Source organism: Telopea speciosissima, chromosome 7 (genome assembly GCF_018873765.1).
Source record: "Telopea speciosissima isolate NSW1024214 ecotype Mountain lineage chromosome 7, Tspe_v1, whole genome shotgun sequence".
Lineage (NCBI taxonomy): Eukaryota > Viridiplantae > Streptophyta > Magnoliopsida > Proteales > Proteaceae > Telopea > Telopea speciosissima.
The window spans coordinates 15135023-15145520 of NC_057922.1; the positions used below are offsets into that span (position 1 = coordinate 15135023).

The 10498-nt window shown below is 39.9% G+C and overlaps 1 long non-coding RNA gene across 1 annotated transcript; it reads right to left on the minus strand.

Annotated features, from left to right (window-relative positions):
* Positions 1-6405: 6405 nt before the first annotated feature.
* On the minus strand, positions 6406-8358 carry LOC122669152. Its single transcript, XR_006333970.1, has 3 exons — positions 8044-8358; positions 7747-7814; positions 6406-6694 (listed from the first exon to the last, which is right to left on the minus strand). It is a non-coding gene; the product is annotated as an uncharacterized LOC122669152 (long non-coding RNA).
* Positions 8359-10498: the final 2140 nt, after the last annotated feature.

Consider the following 10498-nt stretch of genomic DNA (forward strand, 5'->3'; position numbering starts at 1 on the left):
AAATTTGCATTTTACTTATTTTTACTTTACTTTTCAGTCTTTTGTTGTTTTTACAATGATTTAAACTCAAGGAATTTGCCTTTGACACCCTTGTGCTTTGCACTGTAGATTATTCATTTCAGGTTATTTTCTTAGTGAGAATATGATTGCACTATTTCTGATCCTTTGTTTATCTTCGTTGCATTTCGGAAAAATCTTTGGATTACCAAGACAAGAGGAGAACCCTCTTTGTCACCAGGTGCAGGTTTTGTTTGTGACCTCCTAGTGCAATCGGTCTGTGCAGCGTAGATCGAAAAATTAGGGGAAACAGAAAACAATTGCGAACTTCGAGGATTAGCACCTCCTAGGACGAAGAAGAAGGAGAAGAAACTTCTATTCAATACCCATTTCCTCCATTTAGTACATTATATATGGAACTTCTCTGAGATTCCCGACGCCTTAACTAACTTTGGGTCCCTATTACAATCATCAATTCCTAATTGATTTGATATACACATGCTATGGTCTCTCCACATAGTCACGAAGGCCTGCAGGTCGTTTGCTTTGTCTTGTTGATCGACGCGTGGGCACAGCTGCTGGGGGATCCTTTGCCACGTCATCTACTAAGGTGTCGGTTGACTCACTCGTATCAGTATGTCTCTTGTAACAAACCTTGTATTTTCTAGAATTCTTTCACAGAGGTTTCTGGCGCCTCAAAGCCAGAGTGTTACTCTGTATTCAATAAAAATACCAATTCCACTTTCTACTTCTTCTTCGATTTCCAATCCTTAACAATAAGCTCTCAATCATAATTCCTATCTACTGAGAAATCTCTAAGCAATTATATACTACAGTCCACCTGTTTCAGATCTTCAACGTAATCAGAAAGACTAAAATCAAGTCGGAAACTATAATTACCGAAGCAGGGGAGTGAATGGTTCTTAACCAGTTACGACAGGACAGAAAATACAGTCTGAATAGCCACCTCAACAGCAAAGAATGTAGTGCGATGTTCTACATAGCAGTTCATTAGAAGTCAAGTAGATTAGGTTCAACCTAAAACCAGGAGATCAGAGAGAGGACCAGCAAAAAAAATTTTGCTAACCTGCAAGCTTAGGAAGAGATCTCCAGCTCCAATGTCCGTTACTATTGATGTAATCAACGAAGATCTCGTCTGCTTCGGGCTTCCCCTTCTCCACCAACTTCCTAAGCCTTCTCTCTCCGTCTGCTTGACATTATCATCATCATCATCCTCTCAGACCCAAACCAAAAGCCTTGCTGCCGCCGCCACGACCACCACCACCATCACAAAACCCATCTTCCTTCATATCCCGATTCGCCCCCGATGAACCCCGTAAGGGTGCTGATGTCCTAGTCAAAGCCCTTGAACGTGAAGGCATCACCACCGTCTTCGCCTACCCAGGTGGAGCTGCCATGGAGATCCATCAAGGAGGGAGAGAGCAAGATGATCGAGAAGGAGACGAGGAACAGAGTTTCGAACAGGGAAGAGAAGATGAGGAACCAGAGTTTCGACGTTTTTGACGAGGTGTCTTCATGGTGCAAGACAACTGTAATTATTGCTTTTATTTTTAGTGTGTACTGAGAAACACGTGGCAAGCGTATTGTATGCGTTTATACATGTGGTACAGTGTGGGCCCAAAACAGAAACCCTAGTCATAGGCTGCTTGATCTACTCTTGTCATCAGGAAAACAAGAGGATGTGGACCGTTGGATGCGGTAGAAGCCAGGTGTCGATATCTCCACCTAACACTACTTTTACGAATTGAAAAAAATTATTTTCCAAGACAGGAACATATTTTTTCCTGAATTCTCAACCATTTCTCAGAACCAGCCTTCGCAGATAATCACAAAATTCAGCTTCTACGCCACAGTGTATCGCATCTGGCAAGAGCGAAATGAAAGAATGTATGCCTCTGCCTCCCCTCTCTCCTCAACAGGTTATTCAGACTGTCATCGACGATATTAGGTTGCGGTTTTCGAACCTTAGAGGTAAAATCCGAGACAATGCCTGCAACAGAATGTTTTACAAGGAACTGGGGCATTCAAGCCCACTTCTCCACCAAGCAGTTGACCCTTCACAAATGGACACTCCCTCCTGCTGGCTACTTTTCCATCAACTGTGACGACTCTATGAGAGACGGTTTGGGGGGATATGGTTGCATTGGCTGAACTCACGATGGTTCAATTTAGCTTCGCAAAAGCTAGAGCCCAAACTCATATCTCCATTTATTAGGCTGAGTTACTTGCAAATTGCAATCCTCAAATGTCTTGTGATGGCGAGGGACCTGAATCAACATGTAATCATATACTCTGACTCCAAGTCAGCTATGGACGGCATTAATGGGGCTATCTCCTCTTGCTGGAGAAGCGTGGGATATTGTTCATAGGATCAAGAACCTAGCCTCCTCCTTCCATTTTTTCTACAGGGAGGAGAACCATTGTGCAGATTGGCTAGCCAATTTTGTTCATACTGAAATTGAGATTACTCTTTGTATAGATTCAATTTTCCAAGCCCTGGCTTTTAAGGATGCTGCAGCGCATACTTACTTTAAGAAGCAAATCCATGTTTTTTATTATTTTTTTTATGAAAACAAAACGAAATATATTAACTAGAAAACGTGGTTATCCATACAAGCATTCGGTGCCAAGTTTTTGGCCACAACCACACTAAAGTTGTTAATACTAAACCGATAGTACACATTCTGGGTTAGATCCGAAATCCGTAGTAATTTAGAAAACAAGTGCCATGGCCATTGGCATTTGGTTGGAGATGGAAGAGATTCAGTGATCTAACGATTATCACACCAAATTTCCTTAATCTGCAACCCAATACAGGCAGCATGGTTCAACCCCTTAAGAATCGCAAAAATGTAGGTAGCCAAATCTTCTGTACATTGTAGCTTCCCTGTATCACGGTGGTGGTGGTGTTAATAGTGGATAGTGGTGGTAGTTTGGATATGTAAAAGAAGATGATGATTTGGGGAAGATGAGGGCATTTTGATCTTTTCAAAATTTAGCAAATAAATAGGTCAAGGCAATTAGGTCTTTTCAAATTTTAGAAAAGTTGGAAGAAAGGGTAATTTAGCCATTTTTTAGTATTTTGGACTTAAACGGTTTTAGGAGGATAAAATAGGAATGGTACGTGGAATTTTCAGGGGGTGCGTGTGAACTTATCTGAACCTTAGGGGGCATGAGAAATTTAAGGGTATGCATATTTAACCCTTCTTTGTTAGAACCAAATCTCCCAATTTGATAGATAATATTGCATTATAAAAGGTGTATTCTTGGTACAAGACAACTGTAATTTTATTGGTTTTTTTTATTATGTACTGAGAAAGACGTGGCAAGATTATTGTGTGCGTTTTTGTACATGTGGCATTGTGTGGGTCCTAACAGAAACCAGGCTGCTTGATCTAATCCTTGTCATCAGGAAGACAGGAACGTACTTTCGTTTCTTTTTAGAGAACGCTACCCGGTCATGTAGCCCCTGCACCAGGTTCACTGGGGGCTAAACAGTCTTTTCATACGCTACTGTGCCTTGGTGTAGAATTATATATGTAATCCATCCTTCATGCCTATAGAGAGGGAAAGTAGGTTTTCGCAACATGAGCAAGAAGTGCAGGATTATACACGATGAAGAATCCTCAACCGAAGAAGATGTTCGCAACATGAGCAAGAAGTGCAGGATTATAGAGGATGAAGAATCCTCAACCGAAGAAGATGTCAATGTCGAGGAAGCATCGGTGGCTATCATTGAGGACTTGCTCAGAGAAATCCTTCTGCGACTGCCATGGCAATCAGTCACTCGTTTCAAGTCTGTATCGAAGAATTGGCTTCGTTTGGTATCCGATCCCTCTTTTATTAAGGATTATCAGTTTCGAAATCTTTCTCTTTTAGGTTTCCTCCATACTAACTTCAAACGAGTCAAGTTATTTCCTTTTCCTCTTCTTGATAACCCTATTTGCATTAGAGACTTGAAAAAACCCTCGTTTTCTTCTCCTCTTATTCATCGCCTTGGCGTATTGAATCTGTCGAATGGGTTGATCCTCTGTGCTTACACAGCGAAACCAATCCGAGGACCATACATTGTATACAATCCTATCACAGAGGAGCAACTACATCTCCCTCTGCTGCCACGGCCAATTGGGGAACCGCCATCAGATGGGCAAAGAAGATTTCACGTAACAGGCTTTGCATTCCTCTATGACTTTGTAACTCCCTCCTTCATTGTGACGAATTTGGCCAATCGGAAGAAAGGTCTGCAAGTAGACTTGTTTTCTTCAGAAACCTTCAAATGGACATCGACAGTGCACAATCTCGGACGGTTGTTTGGTGGTGACGAAAATTATGCATTATCAGGTCCATCAACTTTTTACAGGGGTTCTCTTCATTGGTTATCCGAACCATTAGGTGTTTTTTCACTTTCCTACACTGAGAAGACACTGCGATTTGCCTTCCGTAGACTACCTGCGAAGGGGGATGATCCACATACCTATCGTTGTATGTTTAACAAAACCGGCGATGAACACATTCTGTTTCCTCCTCACTGTGGATGCAGATACTTGGGAGAATGTCTAGACAAGCTCCTTTATGTTCAGTTTGCTGGGGATTCTCAGTTGTATTTATGGAAGCTGAAGAATTATAAACGCAATAAATGGGATCGGAGGCAATCAATTATCATTGAGAATGTGCCCATGCCTTTCAAACATGGATCCATTGTGGGTTTTGATCACAGGGATGATCAGGTTCTCTTCCTCAGGCTGAACAGAATGATCCTTTCCTATCATCTTAGGTCCAAAGAATCGACGATGCTTTATGAAGTTCCATCAGAAGATTGCCATAACTCAGATTTGGATATTGTCTGTGCTTACAAATTGCCAAAATCGGTACCTTTTCTCTTTGATAAGTCCTACTTTTCTCAACTGTATGGCAGCAAGAATGTTTTGGTATCTAACGAACTTAATTTCCCCAATTGAGAAGCGGGTTTGAAATTAGTAGGTAAGACTTATTTTATACTGGAGTTCCTGTAATTTAAGGATTAAACTCTTCGTGGATCCATTTTGAACCAATTAATTAAAATTGTTCTTTTAATTTTACAATGTTTTGCTGTTTTTCTAGTTATATGCATAAGCCCAAATGCTCATGCAATCTTATTTGTTCATAGAATCCTCCGAGGGTAGTTAATGATTTTATGTGGAGCTCAATCCTAGGCCTGTTCTTTGTATATGACTGGGTCATTATTCTGAGACATCTCTTCCCTTGTTTGTTTGTTATAAAGACTACACTTCCAAGGGAATAAGGCTTTAGTCTCACCTTGATTAAGAAAAGAACAAGAAGCTATATTATAGTTTCAATTTAGTGATCAATGGGGAAAGGGAAAGGACTAATGCACTCACCCACAAAGTCTTCAAACTGTATTTTATTCTTCAACAGTATCATAATTATCCAGCCAATCTAAGGACACTGCATCACTATTTTTACCTACTTAACTGGTCATATCAGTACCCTCCCTAACTGGTCATATCACTTCCCATACATGCCAAAGAAAATCCCTTTGTAGTCCTTCAATTTTCTAAGCCACTGTACCTGGAACCACTCAACCACCTACAATGAAAGATAGTGAACTGGTAAGTTAGACAACTTCTATTTAGTACCACGAATGCTGCATTATTCTAAAGATAAGATTCTTAGGTGTGAACATATTACTAGATTCATTTCCAGAATGAAATCTCAACAAGATACCCTTTGTTTCATCAAGCAAATTAATCATGAACCAGGATATCTAAAACTGTCATTGACTTTCAGGGAGGAGTTCTTTTATGCTTTTTGCCTTCTTGATTGGGGAATAGTTCACCAAAGTCAAATCCCATGTTTTCGGAACATTTGAAGAGATAGTGTTTGATTCCAAACGCCATCATTAGAACCCTAAGTTATTTCTTAGAATTTGGCAACCTCTTGACCCTCTTGGTTGTTGAAATATAAGGGTTTGAATTGTTTGAGCTTCAATTCATGGTGCCTGAAATATATGGGGTTTGAATTGTTTGAGATTCAATTCAGGGTGCCGAGGAGTTTAATTGTAGGTAATGAAGTTGGTTCTGGGATTTCCTTTTAGGTGTGGATCCACTGTTGCCACCATCCGTCAATATGTGCTATGGGGAACCCTAGTGATTTGATGACTGGGGAAGGTATTTGATCCACTTCAGATCAATAGTGAGAAGGAAATGGATAAGTACCCAGACAAACCTCATATTCCTGATCTATAAATCATCTGCAATTGCTGTACAGAACCATAGAATCTAGTACTAGTCTTGATTTTTATAGCTGATTCAGAACTCAAGCTCTAATTCCTGTTAAATTATCTTTCTGATGTCTTCGATATTGGACTACGCTATATCGAGTAATGTCCCATCTGCCCATATGCATTCATTAGATCTGAAACCACCTCAATATTAGGAACAAATGAGCTAGCTATTATTTCTTCCCATACAGACTTGGCATGGGACAAAAGGTCATTTTCTGCATAGCACAGCATCAGAGCTGATAGGGTAGCAAGGCCTTCAGATTTCATCTCAACAAAGATTAGCTGAGCAATATGAGGCATTTCTTTTCTACCCAATAGCCGTATGAATGAGGCAAAATCTACAGAATGATCATTCCCGGTGACAATTTTATTCTGCTTCCAATGCCAGATGATCTGTTTTAGGACCAAAAGCAGGAGGACAAAATAACAAAAATTAGTGCACTTCCACAGAAAGACGAGCCAAATCAAGAAAAAAATCCAGTAGCAACTAGCAAGAACCACCATCAGCCCGGTATAACTTAACCATGGAAAAATTTAGTAATATTGGACACACATTAGGTACCCTAAAACAACGTGGAATGTGCTGACAATTACAAACATTTTGGTACATAAAGTGATACTCATAAATAAACGACAGAAAAGATGTATCTAGACAGATTCATACCATGGAAGCCAATATCCAATAACCATAGGAAAATAAACCTATCGATTCAACCCCTTGTTAATGTATTTTTTTGCTGGAAGTGCAACAGAAGTACCCCTAAAAATCACAATTTTAGTACTACAAGCACTCCAAACAAAAGTCTACTTCTCATTCATTTTTATAATTTTTTTTGGTTGTTTTACCATGTTAATGACAAATTCTCATTTTCAAGATATTGTTTTGGGTAATGTGGTCATTTTATATGCTTTAATGACCAAAATGCAGTAACCAGGGGCTAATAGACAAGATTTTGTCCATGGGTCTAATGGATAAACAAATTATAGCCAAAACCATGTCAGCTGAACCCCTGGTAATTCAAGGAGATTCGCAAGTTGTGGTGAAATGGTTGTTGTCAGCCTTGAGAAGTTTATTGTATCTACAATCTTTAATTAGAAGATGTCAGGAACTAGCCAACTCAATGAACACCTTGTTCGTCACGCAGGTTCCTAGATCAAACAACATGAGAGGAGGAATGGTTAAGAATGTCGCAAGAAGGGACTCTATATATATTGATAATTATCAAATAAAAGTGTACCTGGATTAAGTGATGCCTTATAAACAGATTGTGTGCAAGAAAGTACGAACATCAGCAAGTTATGGGCACAATACTCGAATAACATAACAACAATGGAGTGAGAAAACAGACCTTAAGATAGTAGATTACGAATATGTGTTCAAAAAAACAGGGTATCGAATTTAATGTGAAGGATGTAAAACTAGAACAGGGAATGGAATTTCAGACCTGTTTCAGTGATCTGAGAACTTGAATAGGAACATTCCCTGGTAAGCTCGTCCAACTCTCCCTTCCAACTACAATCAAATGCACACAAAAAATCCCTAACCCATTGTTAGTTCACAATTAGTGGTAAGAAATTGCATACCAAGATCAAGGTCAATCACAATAGACAAATTAGTAGAAAGCCTAAATTTTGAAATCAAAGCAAATGTTGTTCCAATCATCATTGTTCAACTTTTGATAGGACATCATTCAACCTAACCGAAATCCCTAATGGAATATTTAAAAGAGAGAAGGAACAACCTTAACATAATCTTCAATAGATTCAGTCACCTTTGAAGGGCTGGAAATCTTTGATAGTTTGAGAATTGGAGAGAGACAGAATCACAGAGAGACTGAAAAAGAGAGTCGCCTTTCGCCATTTTAGTCTTGCCGCCTTTGCTTGCCACCTTGGCTGTGTTGGCTCCTTCCGTCGTTCGTCCAACAAGAAGACGGAGAGAGAAGGAGTCGCCGGAGACATAGATTGGAAGAAACAGAGACATCGAGTGAAAATGAGAGTCGCCGGTCGGAGATGGAGACGCGAGGGTTGTGGCTTTTGGAAAAATGGCAAGATGGGAAATCAAATTTTTTTTTTTAATATATAATAGAAAAAAATGAACACACAGTCCCCGTGAAATGACCATATAATATAAAAATCTCAACTCTATTAATGTTCCCATGTACTTCCCCATTGGTCCCTCTGTGTTAGCACAGGAGCCACAGACAGAAAACTCATCCCATATATAAATTTACAGATAGATATTACATTATTAATTCATTTCTACGTAAAAATAAATAGATATGTCAATGGTGTTTCCCTCTCCAATTCTTCACTTTTTTGTCATTGGCGTCGCTTCTTTTCAGTAGAGCACATTCAAAACAAGGCAGAGGAGGTATATATCATGTTTTTAATTTCTTATTTTCTAGTAAAAACATTAATTAAATAAAAGTGTTCAAAATCGAATTGTTCAAGTATGTGGAGTTCTTACCAAAATAAAAAAAAACTATGTGGAGTTAAAAGAAGCTTGTGTAGTAAAAAATATCTCTAATTGGTGGTGTTTTCTATGCCTTATCACGGACACCGTGAGATGACACCTATGCCCCCTAGGTAGATACCCATGCGTGTTCACTCATTGGCCCAACCGCTTGTGTAGAGACCATGCGACCAAGTAGAGATCTCTTGCCCTTTTCTTATATGCAAGTCACAAACCGATAATAAATCTACAATTTAAAAAAAAATGAATAATAATGAGGGAGGGGGGAGATCATTGCCAAGTTGTATCACCCCTACCTACACTAGTGTGGGAACCAATGAGAACGTGCACGGGGGCATCCAACATCCAACAGGGATGGGATGTGTGGGATTTTTCATTTTATGGGGCATGAGATGGTCATTTGCCCTTCCTGTGCCTAGGTTTAGGCACCACACAGCCTAACAATCTTCTTTTTCTCCGATACATGATCATGTGGCCCCTACACCTAGACATAAGCACATATTCCCGTGAAATAAAAAATCCCATTTTTATTGATGTCTTTGTTTGCTCTCATTGGCCCGGTGCTGATGTAGGGGCCAAGGTGCTAAGCGACAAGACAATGATCAGTCTTGTCCTGATATCTTGCCCTAATAATAAGAACACTAATTGGTCGCGTGGTTAGCATGAATTTTGCGATTACACCTAAATCAATACATTTGTGCAAGAAAAGATCATTCAACTCCCAATGACATCGAAAATCGCATCCAAATCAACGACTCCGTGTATTTTCATTGACTACCACACTGGTGCAGGGGCTACTCTTCCAATTAACGGTCTCTTTCCTTAATAAAAATCCCTGACTTAAAACCATGTGATTCAAAATCACATGCAAGCCATGAATTACTGTTGCAGGATGGTAGCCAGGGTTGGGAATCTCTACTTGCAAAGAACAAAAACGATGTCAAAAGATTTCTTCCCGAATTCGGTACAGTTTTTTCTGAATTAAGCCAGAAAAAATAAAATCAGCAGTTCTCTACTTCTCTCCTTTTTTCTTTCCCCAACTGCCAGGGTTTCAAGAATTGGAAATCTTGTTGGCGAATCGTCCGATTCATATTAGAATCGGCAATTACCGATCCCAGATCCTGAAGATTCCATAACGCCAATTCCTTAAAAATGACCGGAACAATTGGAATATTTCTCAGATTCGCCAATTTTTGGATTTTCAGATAGATTTTGATCGATTCTGATGCACTGAACGATTCTGTCCCGCGCTTTCTCTCCTTTGTGCTCTGTTCAGGCAAACGGGTACTCTTTTGGACTTCAATCTTGTACGTGCACACTTGAGAGCAACCACTATTCCTATTTTTGTCATTTATAAGGAGATGAGGGTTATTTATGAAAACAAAATAAACATGTGATTGGTTCTGAGATGTACGTTCATCTACATATACGTGCAAATGATCCATTCTCAACCTTTTGTGATTGGAGAGGTGGAAACAAGGTCCGATAAGACTACATCGATAAAGGAATGACAACAGTCACGTGCCAGGCCCAAACACAAGACTAGGGCTGCAACAGGGTCGGGTTGGGCCGAGCTTTATAGAACCCTAGCCCAACCCTGAGTCCCCTTAGCTTGGCCCAGGCCCGACCCGATCCTAACTCAGGGCTTGAAAAATCCAATCCTGACCTGCCCTCAGGGTAGGGCCAGGCTGATCCTGATTGGCCCTGATCATGGCGAGGGGAAG